Source organism: Stegodyphus dumicola, chromosome 1 (assembly GCF_044657685.1).
Source record: "Stegodyphus dumicola isolate Sdum_Otavi_A_Nest chromosome 1, ASM4465768v1".
Classification (NCBI taxonomy): domain Eukaryota; kingdom Metazoa; phylum Arthropoda; class Arachnida; order Araneae; family Eresidae; genus Stegodyphus; species Stegodyphus dumicola.
The window spans coordinates 124633725-124648625 of record NC_140768.1 but is presented as its reverse complement, the minus strand read 5'-3'; the positions used below and the strand labels follow the sequence as shown (position 1 = coordinate 124648625).

Here is a 14901-nt window from a genome sequence, read left to right as displayed (position 1 = left end):
GTGCCTTCTATATACTGCGTTATAGAATACCATTTTTAAAATAATTTTAAAACCTGCATTATAAAATTACCTTTTTTTTTTTTAATACTCATATTATTTTTAAAAAGGTGCCTTCTATATGCTGCACATTTTAAAAGGCGATTGGGGATTAGGGGACCTAATCGCCAAATCCTGGTGGTGGAGAGTTATCATTCACCACCTTTTTAGTTCGAGCGCCACTGTAGAGACATTAGATTATTTGGAAGCAGGAGACATGAAAAATGAGCAATGCCCTGGCCGGGACTCGAACCACGGACATCTCGAATACGTGTCGAGCGTGCTGACCACTACACCAGGAAGGCATGCTAGAAAGGCGGGAGAAATACCTTATAATCTTTTATGATATATTGCATAAATTAGTAGTAAGTAATTTTTTAACCATTTTGTATCTAGGTATGTCTCATGTCTGTTTCTGAGGTCTGTTAAATGTTATGTTATTTTATCAAATTCTAGTCGATCTCTCATTTAGACTACAACAGTGCACAATCCTAAATGTTGGAAATTATTTCTTAAAAATGTTAATTTTTATGAAAATTGTTGAAAAATATATAGAAGCATTTACTTGAAAGGAAAAGTTATTTCTATTGTGTCAGCTAAGTAATTTGAAAATTATCGCATTTAATTTCGTTAGCACACTGCTAATTTTACATACTTTCTTTCTTTTAAGAAATATATCTCATTTTAAAAGTATCATGAAAATATTTTAAGACTTTTAAGACGCATCTAAACAGTGAAGCTAACTCGGAGATATTTCAATACTCCTTAGTCGATTCCGATCTGAGAAACTCTCCAACTGATGACTCTGCACGGTCTTATGTTGTTCCCACGGCCACCGAGAAATCTTTAGCACATTTCAAAATTATTAGAAAGCATATGAGGGCTAGATACGGTTACAGATACATGTAGGGATCAATTACAGTTATTCAGTTACAATACCAAGAATAATACGAGTAGTTCTACAGGGACCGGACCAAATGTTGCCATATGGTCCCCAAGTCTGGCGATTTTTTGCGATTTGTGGCCAAAATTAATCATTAAAACTATCGCCAGCTTGGCGATAACTCGCCATTTTAGCGAGATAGCCATTTACCTCAATGTTAAATAGAATTGTTCTTGCAGTCTTATTTTTCCGGCAGAGTTTCGTCTCTTTTAAGCATTTCATGTTACAAAACATTACATTACACAAAACATTTCATGTTACATTATACAAAACATTTGTCATATAACTGCACTAAAGTTATTTACATATATGCAAAATTCGTAACAGTATATACAAATATATATAAATGCATACATACCTGATGCATGCACACGTATATAGATGCATGATGTATTTATACGTAGATTTATGCATGCATACTAGAATACTTATTACGTAGGTACTTACATAATGTATACAGTGTCTCACAAAAGTGATGGGACACTTGTGCTTTAGAAAAGGAAACTGTAGTAAAATAAATTAAAAAAACATGTAAAAATTTTTTGTGGGTGTGTTTCATACTTAAATTTAGTAACAATTATTACATAACATACATTTTCTCAAAATATTAAAATATTAATTTAATAAAAATACAATTGTTTAGAATGGAGCAAAAAATGGCTCACATAAGTGATGGGACACTTACTTTTCCATCAAATATTTATCCAAAAATTTTACTTTTTAAAAAGTTTTAATATTTTGTTGGATTTCCGTTTACTTTTAAAACATGTGTTAATCTTCTTCGGATGAATTCGACTAATTTTTTTGTGATTTCTGGAGTGATTTTACTCCGTTCCTTCTTAAAGCACCGATTTTAATTGTTGTTTTGAAGAAATGGTGTGTTTGCGAATTTTTGATTCCAATTCTTGCCAAATATTCTGTACGGGATTTAAGTCTGGAGATTGTGGTGGTGTTTTTATTATTTCAGGACAGTTATACAGCAGTGAGTCTCACGTTCAAAGCAGTGTGCTTGGGGTCATTGTACTGGTAGAATTTAAAATCATTATGAAGGTTCAATTTTCGTGCTGAAGATTTCAAATTTTTATTTAAAATGTCAATATACTTGTACTGATCCATTATACTGTCAATAAAAACAAGATTACCAACTCCAGCGGACAACATACACCCCCATACCATAACTCCTCCTCCACCATGTTTTACTGTTGGCACCAAGTTCTGTTTGCGAAATTCTTCCCTGGATTTTCTCCACACCAAGATTCTACCGTCAGAACCAAATATATTAAATTTACTCTCATCAGCAAATATAACTTCATTCCAGTAATCAGAATTCTTATTTATGTTGGATTTTGCGAAAGCCAGTCTGAGTTTTTATTCTTTTCACTTAGGAAGAATTTTTTTCTTGGCTGCTCTATCGTGATATCCAGCAGATCGAATTGCTCTTCTAATAGTCTCAGGTTTAACAATTACTCCATATAATGCTTGTAAATCAGCAGCAACTTTAGGAGCACTCATTCTTGGATTTTTTAAAATATTTCGAACGACAATTCGCTTTATTCCATTGAATAGCTTTGATGGTCGGCCAAGTCTTCTTTTATCCTGAATCATATGATTCTTTTTATATCGTTTAATGATATTGAAAACTGTTGAATGACTCAAGTTAACTGTTTCAACAGTTTCTCTAATAGATTTTCCACGTTCAATATGCAAATTAATAACTAATTTTCGAATTTCAGGCAAAGTTTCTTTTTGTTTAGCATTCATAGCTGCACAGACACAAAAATTCCAAAACAAACTGAAGACAAATACTGCAGACGATTTTATAAATTATTGCCAATTGCTTTTGAGTAAAAAAAAACTCCCCCCAAAAAATATTTTTATTGTAGTACGTAGTAGTATCTAATGGTGTCCGATTACTTATGTGAGCCATTTTGTGCTCCGTTCTAAACAATTGTATTTTTTATTAAATTAATATTTTAATATTTTGAGAAAATGTATGTTATGTAATAATTGTTACTAAATTTAAGTATGAAACGCACCCACAAAAAATTTTACATCTTTTTTTAATTAATTTTATTACAGTTTCCTTTTGTAAAGCACAAGTGTCCCATCATTTTTGTGAGACACTGTATATCATGCATATTCACATATATACATGCATGCAATATACATACATATATATATATACATATAATACACAAATACATAATGCATATACATACACACATTCAGGCATAGACACATGACTACATACATACAGACATATACATGCAGATACGCACATGCATACATGAGTACATAGACACATAGATACTCATGTATGTACAATCATGACGCATATATTATGCATATACACACATACACTCGCATATAAAGGTACATACATACACTTACATACCTACGTAGATATTCTTCCTTATTTAATAATAGGGATGAATTGATTTTTAATATTCAAAAGGTATCTGGTTGTAACGAGCATGATTTTCTGCCGACGTTTCGATACCTTTTCAAAGCCTTCGGCCTAGAAACTTGGTGGCCGCAAGTCCAAAAACCGATCAACCGCATTTCGGACGTCCTGTGCATAATGGAAGATAGCACCAGCAAGATGTAACTGCAGGTGTGAAAAAGGTAGAAGTCCGAAGGAGCGATGTTTGGTGACATTCTGTAGCTGGCTTTTTGCAACAGAAGTGGAAATAAATGATGGTTCTAATCTGGTAGAGTGACAGTTCCATTTCAGACACATTGTACTTAATTATAACCATATTTGTTTACAAATTTCACAGTACAGTATTCTAAAGCAAGTCTCTTTTTTTTTCAAATACCAAAAATCGTTTGACAATTTATGATTAAATACGCCAACGCCAATGATTTGTGCAGACGATATTTGACGATATTTGCGATGGCGGGAAACTTTCGCTAAAACCCGATATTTTCATATTTTAATTGAAAAATATTTTAATGGTAAAAAATCCACTATAAACTCAGATTTTCAAATTCTTTATTTAATATCAAAATTTCTTTCTTTTATTTATCTACTTGATAGAAATTCCAAGTGTAACGTCAAAATTTGAGTGCTAAACGTTTTGATTAATTGTAATTAAAGCTTAACAGCAGAGAATTAGTTTCGTTCTCGGCTCTAAATAAATTTAAACGTTAATAAATATTGCGAATGCATTAGTAGCATTAAGTTTATTTCCTTAATAATACAACTCGGTAAAACTGGCAACAGAAAAGTATTAAACTCGCAGTAGAATAGAGAGGCTTTTAGTATCCATAGAATTAAAGACATTGTTGAGAACAAAATAAAATTCTGCGCTTAGGCATATGCGAATGGGAACAGTATTACACTGATTTAAAAGATTAACTACTCTTATATTTTTCGCTTTGTCGAAACATTCTTTAGTTTGCAACGCTGTTGTTTAGAAGCGTTTAAGTATATGCAAATCTTAATACCGTTTTATTATGTATATACGTGTGACGTTCCGACAGATACTTCAACTTCTATTCATGAGATGGCGCCACGTGTAAAATCCAGTTCTTAATCGGAGCAGCAGAGCGACGTCTTTACTCACTCAGACTTCTCGTCAGACAACTGTACGCGACGGTAGCATGAACTGTGTTCCGAGCTCTGCGTTGATCTCTGCAATGTAATTTAAATTGTAATTTAGTACTTAATATATTCTTTTGTTATAGGAGATTGTCTACTCTTATTTTCTTTAATTATATCATGCATTAAGCACACGACCACCAAAAGTGGTGACCTTTTGACTGAGCACGCTACTGAAAATGGATTTTCAACGATCCTAAGCCACGTGCATCCAAGGCATTCTGAAGAACTGACTAAAAATAACAACGAATATGGACATTAAACGTATGCTACAACGTACCCCTTCAATTATTTCTAGAAGTATTGATATATATTGCTTGTGTTTTTTTCAAAGTCGTGCATATCATCGCAAGGAGCTTCAGCAAATCATCAATGTGATCTGTTCCGTTCCGCTGACTTCGCCAGTCGTGCAATAATTCTTCGATCATTCAACTTTTGTGACAAATGTGATACAATAGTGATTTTCGCTAAATGTGCTACATCAGTAATTTTTCTGCAACGTGCTACGGCAAAATTCTTCCCTCAGTGTTCGAAAGTAGTGAATTTTTTTCCCATGTGCTACAGGAGTGATTTCCTTTTTTCCTTCGAAAGTGCCTTAGCAGTGTGAAGTGGTGATTTTGTGTGTGCGCAATACAAAATGAACGCATCATTTTTTTTCTCAAATAGGGGTTTCTTTTCAAATGCATTTCGGTAAAATATTATTTGTGTGTGTAACTGCTGACCCTGTCTTATTTGTGTGTGTATCGTTACGTAAATTTTTTCTGCATGGTTAAATATTTATTGTTATCATGGTAAAATATCAATAGTGTATCCTCATGCTACAATATTTGTGCTGTTAAGTGTTTATTTATTAAAGTGAAAATTATCTATCAGTATGCCCGACAATATTCCACCAGAGCCACAAATCACACGCGTTGCGGTGAAGCCACCGCCTTTCTGAAAAAATAATCCTTCATTGTGGTTCGCTCAGATCGAAGCACAATTTTCTATCGCTCGCATTAGTGAGGATTCTACAAAATTCAACCATGTAGTTGCAGCAATTGAGTCTGATATTCTGAATTCAGTGCATGACTTAATTCTCAAACCACCTGATTGTGATAAATACTCCAAACTGAAACATCGGCTCATTGAAATCTATTCAGAAAGTGAATCTTCAAAAATACGTACTTTACTACAAGGACTTGAACTTGGAGATCAGCGACCTTCATACTTGCTGTCACGAATGCGTGATCTGGCAGGAAGCCATTTTAGTGACGACTTGTTGAAGTCACTATGGCTTTCGCGTCTCCCTAATAACATACAAATAATTCTTGCTGCTTCCAATGAAGATCTAACCCGTTTAGCAACAATGTCTGACAAAATTAATGAACTTGTTACTCCAGCTTATGTCAGTGCTGCTAATGCTGCACCTTCTAGTTCATCCCTCGAACAACAAGTGGCTGAATTGACCAAAAAAGTATCTGAACTCTCTACAAGTCTTCATGCTTCACGGAGATACAATCGATCAAATCAGGGCCCACGTAATAAATTTCGTGCTCGAAGCAGGAGTCGATCTCGTCACAATACTCGAACGCAGTACAAAGAACCCACAAGTGGCATATGTTTTTATCATATGAATTTTGGCGCTCAAGCTCGCAAGTGTGCCCCTCCATGCACTTTTGAACAAGCGGGAAACTAAATGGGCGGTCTTCTGCTGGCCAACAGAATGTCCGCCACATCGACAGAATAGTACTGGCTGATCGTTCAACTCAGTTATGTTTTTTAGTAGATACTGGAGCTGACACATCAGTGCTCCCGAGAACTAAAACAAATGCTCACCAACTTAATAAACTTGTACTGTATGCAGCCAATGGTACCCAAATTGCAACCTACGGCACCAAACTATTGACACTTGATTTAAACTTGCGCCGGACTTTCAACTGGCCTTTTATTATTGCGAATGTAACTCAAGCAATTATTGGTGTCGACTTCTTGACACATTTCCACCTTCTAGTGGATGTCAAGAATAATTGCTTAATTGATGCTACAACTCAGCTGACATCACAGGGCCAAGCTTCTCACATATCGAACGTACCTACCAACATAAGTGTTGTATCGGGCAGCACACGGTTTCATCGGTTATTAACAGAATTCCATGACATTTTAAACCCATCCAAATCAGGGCAGCATACTCATCAGCCAGAAGTGTATCATCACATTGAAACACATGCCCCACCTGTATTTTCCAAGCCTCGTCGTTTTTCTCCAGAGATGCTAAAAGCTGCTCGCAAAGAATTTGAATTCATGCTAGCACAGGGAACCATTCGCCCATCTAAAAGCCCATGGGCCAGTCCACTTCACATGGTTAAAAAGTCTAATGGTGACTGGCGGCCGTGTGGAGATTATCGTCGACTTAATGCCGTCACAGTCCCTGACAGATATCCAGTCCCACATATCCAAGACTGTACTCATCTTTTTCATGGAACAAACATATTTTCTACCCTCGATCTTGCCAGAGCATATCATCAGATCACAGTGCATGCTGAAGATGTGCCCAAGACCGCAGTGACTACACCATTTGGTCTCTTTGAGTACTTATATATGCCATTTGGCCTTCGCAATGCTGGCCAAACGTTTCAGCGTTTCATACACCAAGTACTGTCTGGCCTCGATTTCTGCATCGAATATTTTGATGATATCCTGGTTGCATCTACTGATGCGGAAGAACATTTTCAACATCTGCGTCAGATTTTCACTCGCCTTAAAGATCATGGATTAAAACTAAATCCATCCAAATGTGTACTTGGTAGACCCTCAGTTTCCTTTCTTGGATGTCTTATCACCCAGAATGGAGTCAAACCTTTACGGGAAAGAGTCAAAGCAATTAACGACCTACCTCAGCCCAAAACCATCTCTGAACTGAAGCGTTTTCTAGCAATGTTAAATTTCTACCGACGCTTTCTGCCAAATGCCGCAAAAACACATGAGTTTCTGAAGAATAGAAAAAAAAAAAGAAAAAAAAAAAAAAAAAAAAGAAAACCGATCAACGAGCTGTCCGTTGGACTGAATCTGCATCTGCAGCATTCGTGCAATGCAAACACGATCTGGCAAATGCAGCCACACTTTCTTATCACTCACCTAGTGATTAGCTCTCTATAAGGGTAGATGCATCTGACACGGCCATAGGAGCAGTGCTTCAAGCCCATACCACTAAAGGACTTTCTCCAATGGCATTCTTCTCCAGAAAACTTACTACTGCAGAAAGGAAATACAGCACATATGACAGGGAGCTACTTGCTGTGTACTGTGCTGTTAAATACTTCCGGCACAACTTGGAAGGACACGACTTCATCATTTTCACCGATCATCGACCATTAACCTTCGCTTTTAGAAAAAACTCTGACTCATGTTCTCCTCGTCAGCTTCGACATCTGGATTTCATCGCCCAGTTTAGTACAGATATCAGATATGTCTCTGGTACTGATAATTGTGTCGCTGATGCCTTGCCTCGGGTAAACAATATCAACCTCACTACCCCAGATTTCTCTGAAATTGCAAAAGCTCAATTGCATGATGAGGAACTCAAGAACCTAATCTCAAATCCACAAACCTCCCTTCAGTTACAACCGCTACACATTGATCCAACGCTTAAAATTTACTGTGACATAGAGAACAATAGAATGCGTCCCTATATTCCTGTCAATTTTAGACGTGAAGTGTTTAATGCCTTGCACAATTTGGCACATCCTGGAATCCGTGCCACCAAAAAGCTGATCGCAGACAGATTTGTCTGGCCAGCAATGAATCAAGACATCACAGAATGGACTCGTTCATGTATTAGATGTCAACGGTGTAAAGTATCCCGTCACACTCACAGCCCCATTCAACAATTTAACCTTCCAGCAAGACGCTTTGATCATGTGCACTTAGACTTGGTTGGCCCATTGCCTCCTTCAAATGGTTACACTTACCTCCTCACTTGTATTGATCGGTACACAAGATGGCCTGAAGCCATTCCTATTGAAAATATATCCGCTGAAACTGTAGCTCGAGCATTCATCTCCCAGTGGCTTTCAAGAATTGGCATGCCTACCACCATCACTACTGACCAAGGCCGACAATTTCAATGTCACTTGTTCGCATCCCTCACCTCTCTTCTTGGCATTCGCCATATTCGCACAACACCATACCATCCATCTGGAAATGGGATGGTGTAACGCTTTCACCGATCTCTCAAACAAGGTCTCAAGTGCCACAGTAGCACACACTGGACAGAAGCCTTACCCCTAGTCTTGCTTGGTCTTCGCACAGCATTCAAAGAAGACATTGGTAGTACTTGTGTTGAAATGTGCCTGTGTTATATGTTGCAACCTTCCGTCTGCCAGGTGAATTCTTTCACCCAGAATCTACTCCAGTTATCGACCCTCCAACATTCCTTCAACGTTTACGTGAGACCATGAGCAATATCTCGCCAACCCCAGCATCTTCGCATAACCAGCCAAGCTATTTTGTACATCCTGCGCTTGAGACATCTTCGCACGTATTCGTGCGCAACGATGCAGTTAAGCCAACTTTAACACCTTCATATGATGGTCCATTCAAAGTTGTCAAACGAACACCGAAACATTTCACCATCATCTGCAATGGCAAACAATCAGTGACTGGAATCGATCGTCTCAAACCAGCATTTCTAATGCAAGATCCAACAACTTCCTCATCAACGTCACTCCCGGAAGAAAGCTTACATCCCGTTAGAGAGCAACCTAAAACTACCAGATCTGGAAGAAAGGTTAAATTTAACCCAAAGTACTTATAACGTACCGATGGTACTTGGGGGGGAGTACTGTGGCGTTCCGACAGATACTTCATGATACTTCATGACAGATACTTCTATTCATGAGAATCCGTGCCGACAGATACTTCTATTCATGAGATGGCGCCACGTGTAAAATCCAGTTCTTAATCGGAGCAGCAAAGCGACGTCTTTACTCACTCAGACTTCTCGTCAGACAACTGTACGCGACGGTAGCATGAACTGTGTTCCGAGCTCTGCGTTGATCTCTGCAATGTAATTTAAATTGTAATTTAGTACTTAATATATTCTTTTGTTATAGGAGATTGTCTACTCTTATTTTCTTTAATTATATCATGCATTAAGCACACGACCACCAAATACGTAATAATGGAAAGGCATTTTGAGATTATTAGGAGAATGGGGAAGAAAAGCTTTCAGACGTGGCCGCTGATTTCAACACATAATTTTATTTTCGTAATAGAGTAAGCTTTGTAGATAAACAGATTCACGCAGCATCTATTGAACTGACGCAATAGGATGTACCCAGCAAGTTTGTACAGCTTACATCTTCTTAGACAAAGGACGAAGCGGAAAGCAAACTCTGGCGTGGCTAGCGGCAAGAAGAAGCAGGGAAAAAAAGGGCTAATCAAATTGTAGCAGCAGTATTTAAAAATTTGTTTCCCTTGTTTAAATGCTGAGCTCAGCTAGTAGATGTGAGCCATCTGCAATGCAGGACAATTACGTAAGCAAGCATGATCGAATTAATGTGGAAAGATGCAACCTAGAATTATTATTATAAACAATTTAGAACAGAAAGAGGAGATAGACAAATTAAAATGAGGAATTAAAAAGACTAATTGCAAAATTATGGTTAATAATTTTGAACTGCATATTTTATATCTTACATATTCCCCACCTTCAAAGGGAGAAACGCTTAGTGATAGAAAACCCTTTTTAGAAAAAAAAAAAAAACCCTTTTTAGAAAAAAAAAAAAAAAAAAAAAAAAACATTAAAGCATTAAAGAGTGAAGAAAAGTATATGGCATCAAAAAGCTTATCTTTACCATAGGATTTCGACCACATGAGTTCCGAAGGATAGGACCCTAGATAATTTCAAAATGGCATTTTGCGCCAATTCACTTTTCAAAATGTTGCCACCAAATATTTATCGCCATGTATTATACTATTTAAAGGAACGAAATAATGAAGAATCTGCATGAATGCATGGATATTTTTCGCATTGTGAAGAAACAACGGTACCTAGAGCCATCAGATTTTGAATAACGTAGTCCTCCAACCGAACATTGACACTTGGAAACCCGGATTTTGAATATCAAATTTGTTTTATTATCTATTTAAAATTTTGTAAAACTTGAACCAGTTTTTGATTAACAAACTCAACGGTTTCAAAGCGAGCAATGGCAACACTGTACAGGGAGGGAAAAAAAAAATTATTTCCAGCGTGCGAGATTGTGTATCGGAAATTCTAAAGATTTGCTGTTTTGCTGTTTTCAAATATTTTGTGATATTGCTGTTGAATTAAATTTTGTGTTTTAAGTGCGAAGAACATGATATTTAATAAATAAAGGTAACACACAAAAAGTTAAAAAAACGCCCTTTCGGACATAATATAAAATCTATAAATCATTAACTGCTCCACAATTTATGTCTTAGCAGATACGACCAAAACTTTTACTATAGTTATAGTCTTTTTTTTTTTTTTTTTTTTTTAATTTTTATTTTTATTAGTATACAATTTAATGCATACAAATTCATTTTTTGATAATTTTTATTAGTAATCATTCATAATTAGCAGACCCACGATTTGTATTTTTAATACGTCTTAGAATTTTGTGATAATTAAAATTAGTTTAAATGTTAGTGCAAGTTAGTATGTACAGACATTAGGTATTTTGGAAGCAGAAAAGATGAAAAATGAGCAACGCCCTCGCCGGAATCGAACCACGGACCTCTGAAATACGCGCCAAGCGTGCAGACCACTACACTAAGAAGGCATGCTAAGAAGACGGGAGAAATACCTTATAAGTACTTTAAAATCGGTTTGTAAGGATTTTAAGTTTTACCAACGTTTATTTTATTTTAAAATTTTGCTATCCTCTCTTATTTTCTATTTCCGGCTAGAATAAGCGCGAACAGTTTAGTTTTGCAAAATGAGCTTGCAAAATGTTAAGTATTCAAGTTGTAAGAGAGAGACTTTTCGCTACCTTACCTCTCGCGCGCTTTCAGTCAGTTCTTGTCTGACTGAAAAAAAAAAAATTATCTCCAGCCGTGCGGAAGACTATCTACCGGAAATTCTCAAGATATGCAGTTTTTAAACATTTTTAATCCAAAGGGACATTAGTCCAAATGCTCTCGAAAAGTGTATGAGTGTAAATGAGATAAATGCCCCTTTGAGCGCAATATAAAATCTGAAAGGTTTCAGATTTTTTTTTTTTTTTTTTTAAACTTTAGCATTTGTTAGTACATTTAAGCCAAATTAGATTTTTATAATTTTTATTGAAAATCTATTATTGTTAGTTGTCTCATGATTGCAGTTTTCGCACGGCTTAAAATTATATGATAATTAAGAATTTTTTAAAATTTTTCTTTACCTTGGTACATTTAAGTCACTTGAATTATTTTTGATAATATTTATTGAAAATTCAGCATTGTTAATGGCCTGATGATTTTAATTGAATGTAAAGTAAAATCCGAATGCGTTTCAACCCTCCTTGCCGATAATAATCGACCTCTTGTTTAAAGCAGCACCCTTAACACAGATTAAAATAAAAATATTATTAAAACATCAAACCGAAATTCCCAGTATTTTTAATTTAGTGTATACGAACTATGAATTTTGTGACAGATAAAAATATTATTCTTTTACTTTTTTTAGTATAGTGTACATTAAGTTACATTAAGTAATACATTAAGTTACATTTCCCACTTAAAATCCGCCCGACAATTTACGTTTTAGCACATATATGACCCGTGCTAAGCATTTTGCCGTATGATGCAATATCTAAATTGCCGTATGATGCTATATCGTAAATTTTACTGCTCGGTGCGTTAAAAACGCTAAAATCTTTGCCTTCTCTAATGGCTACTCAATGCATCTCCTCAATTCTAAAAATGTTGCGAACCCTAAATTTTGCTGCCTGGTGCTTTTCTAACTTCTAAAATTTTCTGTCTCGGTGCAGCCATTGGCTCTGGCGCCGTTCCTGAGTACGTATGATTAAAAGTGAAAGTTATATGTAAAATAAATAGATAAATAAATAAATAAAACCTCTGTTCTCCTTTTTTTTTTAAGTACAATTTGGGGCAATCAAATCGGTTAAATTATTTTTTGATTTTATTGAAAATTCATCATTTTTAGCAGTCCCATGACTATATTTTTAGTATGGCTTAGAAAAATTAATTTTTGTGATAGTTAATTTTCTAAACGTTTCAGTATAATTTCATATATTTAAATCCGTTAAATTACTTTTTAATAACTTATTATTGGAAATCCGTCATTGTTAGCAGACAGTCTAAAATTGTAGTTTTAGTATTACCTAGAATTTTGTGATAATGATTTTTTTAAAAAACCTTAAGCACAATTTAAATCAGTTAAATTACTTTTTGATAATTTTTTTCAAAAATTTATCATTGTTAATAACCCTGCAGTTTTAATTTTAGTACACAAAACTGAGAATTTTGTGACAGATAAAAAATATTCTTTTAAATATTCAGTATAGTTTAATACATTCAATTCACTTAAAATGCATCACTGTTAATAACTCCATTTATCAGCAGTTCTATGATTAAACCTTCAGTGCAACTTAGATTTCTGTGATGATTAAAACTCATTTTTTAAACTTTTGGTATAATTTAGAGTATTGAAATCGATTAAGAATTTTGTGAATATATCGAAATTGGTTAAATTACAATTATGATAACTTTTTATATAAAAATCCGTTATTTTCTGGTGTAAGGCCCACGATTGTAATTTTAGTACGTCTTAGAATTTCGAAATAAAATTTTTGTTTGAAATTTTTCGTGCAATTTAGTACATTTAAAATCTGTCATTGTTAGTCAGATAAGTGATTGTAGTTAAGTATGGTTTAGAAGTATGTGATGGTTGTTTTTTTAAACTTTTAGTACAATTAAGTACATTTAAATAGGCTAAATTACTTTTTGAAAATTTCTACTAAAAATCCGCCAACGGCGAATTTAAATCAGTTAAATTATTTCTTGATAATTTTTATTGAAACTCCATCATTATTAGCAGTCAGTTCTATGACTGTACTTTTAGCGATGCTTCGAATTTTGTGAATTAAATTTTTTAAACTTTTATTAGTAGTATTTAGTACCTGTAAGTCCCTTAAATTACCTTTTATTAAATTTTCGGTATTGTTAACAGTACCAAGTTTATCTCTTAGTCAAATGTCCATTGTTAGCAGTTTTGTATTTAATTAGATTTTACCTAAAATAATGCATTGCTTAAAAAAAATTCTTTTTAACTGTTTGATAAATTTAATTAAAATCTTAACTTTGATATACAGATGTACAATTTTACTTACCTATATACTGAACTTAAGACTATTTAAATGCATATTTTATATACCAACTGATTTCCTCAGAGAAATTACTTTACGGAAAATATTGAAGATACAAATCTGTATTATGGGGATTAGGCTGCGGGAAAATTATATAATAAATTCTCCACATCCATTACAACCCTTTCCTTAGCGCCCTCTGGCGGAATTTACTGTTTTCATTAAGACCACTTATTGCAGGGGTTAGTCGAAACAACAACCTACTTAAAAAGGGGGGTGACGACGATGTTTAAGACTTTTAATTTCGCTCACCCGAGACTGTCATCTATTTATAACTCCCGTCTCTAAGATCGTCTGCGCTAATAACATGACAGTCTTCTTTTTCTGTTTTCTACACACTCCCCGATGGGCCCCTGCATCGACCCACGGTAATCATTCCGGAGCAGCCTCCTTTGTATTTCACCCGCTTTCCGCTGGAGGGCGTCCCGACTTTCCAGCGGCCGCGAAAACTCGCTTTTCTTATCGTCAGCCGGTGCTCTACAAGTCCTGACGCGAGAAGAAGGAGGCGAAAGCCTCAGCCCCAAGGCGTCCATAAATCTTCAGACTTTTCCTGAATTTCCGTGTTCAGCTCTTGTGAGCTCTGAATTTGTAGTATAAATGTTCTTTACTCTAACCATAGTGCTGAGACTAGAACGTGAGTGAAAACAGAATATATCTCCACTTGTAGAAGTAAGTTTTTACAACCATATAATTTTCCAAAATTTTTTCCTTATTGTTTATTATAAAGAGAAAAAGAAATGTACAAAATTTTATAGAATTGTGCAATCAACTGTTGATTAACTGGTTGGAGTTAAATAGGCCCTTAAAAAGAATTAAGTTTTCTTGTCGCGAAATGATGGAAAAATTAAAATCGCGAAGCATTACAGTGAAACAAAATTGTCTGCCGAAAATACAGAAAGGAGGGGGGGGGAAATCCTAGTAAATGACAAAAAAGTAATTTGGAAATG

The 14901-nt window shown here is 35.2% G+C and overlaps 1 protein-coding gene across 5 annotated transcripts in view; it reads left to right on the top strand.

Moving 5' to 3' along the window:
* Nucleotides 1-14340: 14340 nt before the first annotated feature.
* LOC118196550 (neuropeptide CCHamide-1 receptor-like) overlaps nt 14341-14901 on the top strand; it is a 347332-nt gene continuing 346771 nt past the window's right edge. For all 5 annotated transcript variants that reach the window (XM_085820060.1, XM_085820065.1, XM_085820072.1 and 2 more), the window contains exon 1: nt 14341-14623. The gene's annotated coding sequence lies outside the window, so the exon portion shown is untranslated. The remainder of the gene's footprint in view (nt 14624-14901) is intronic.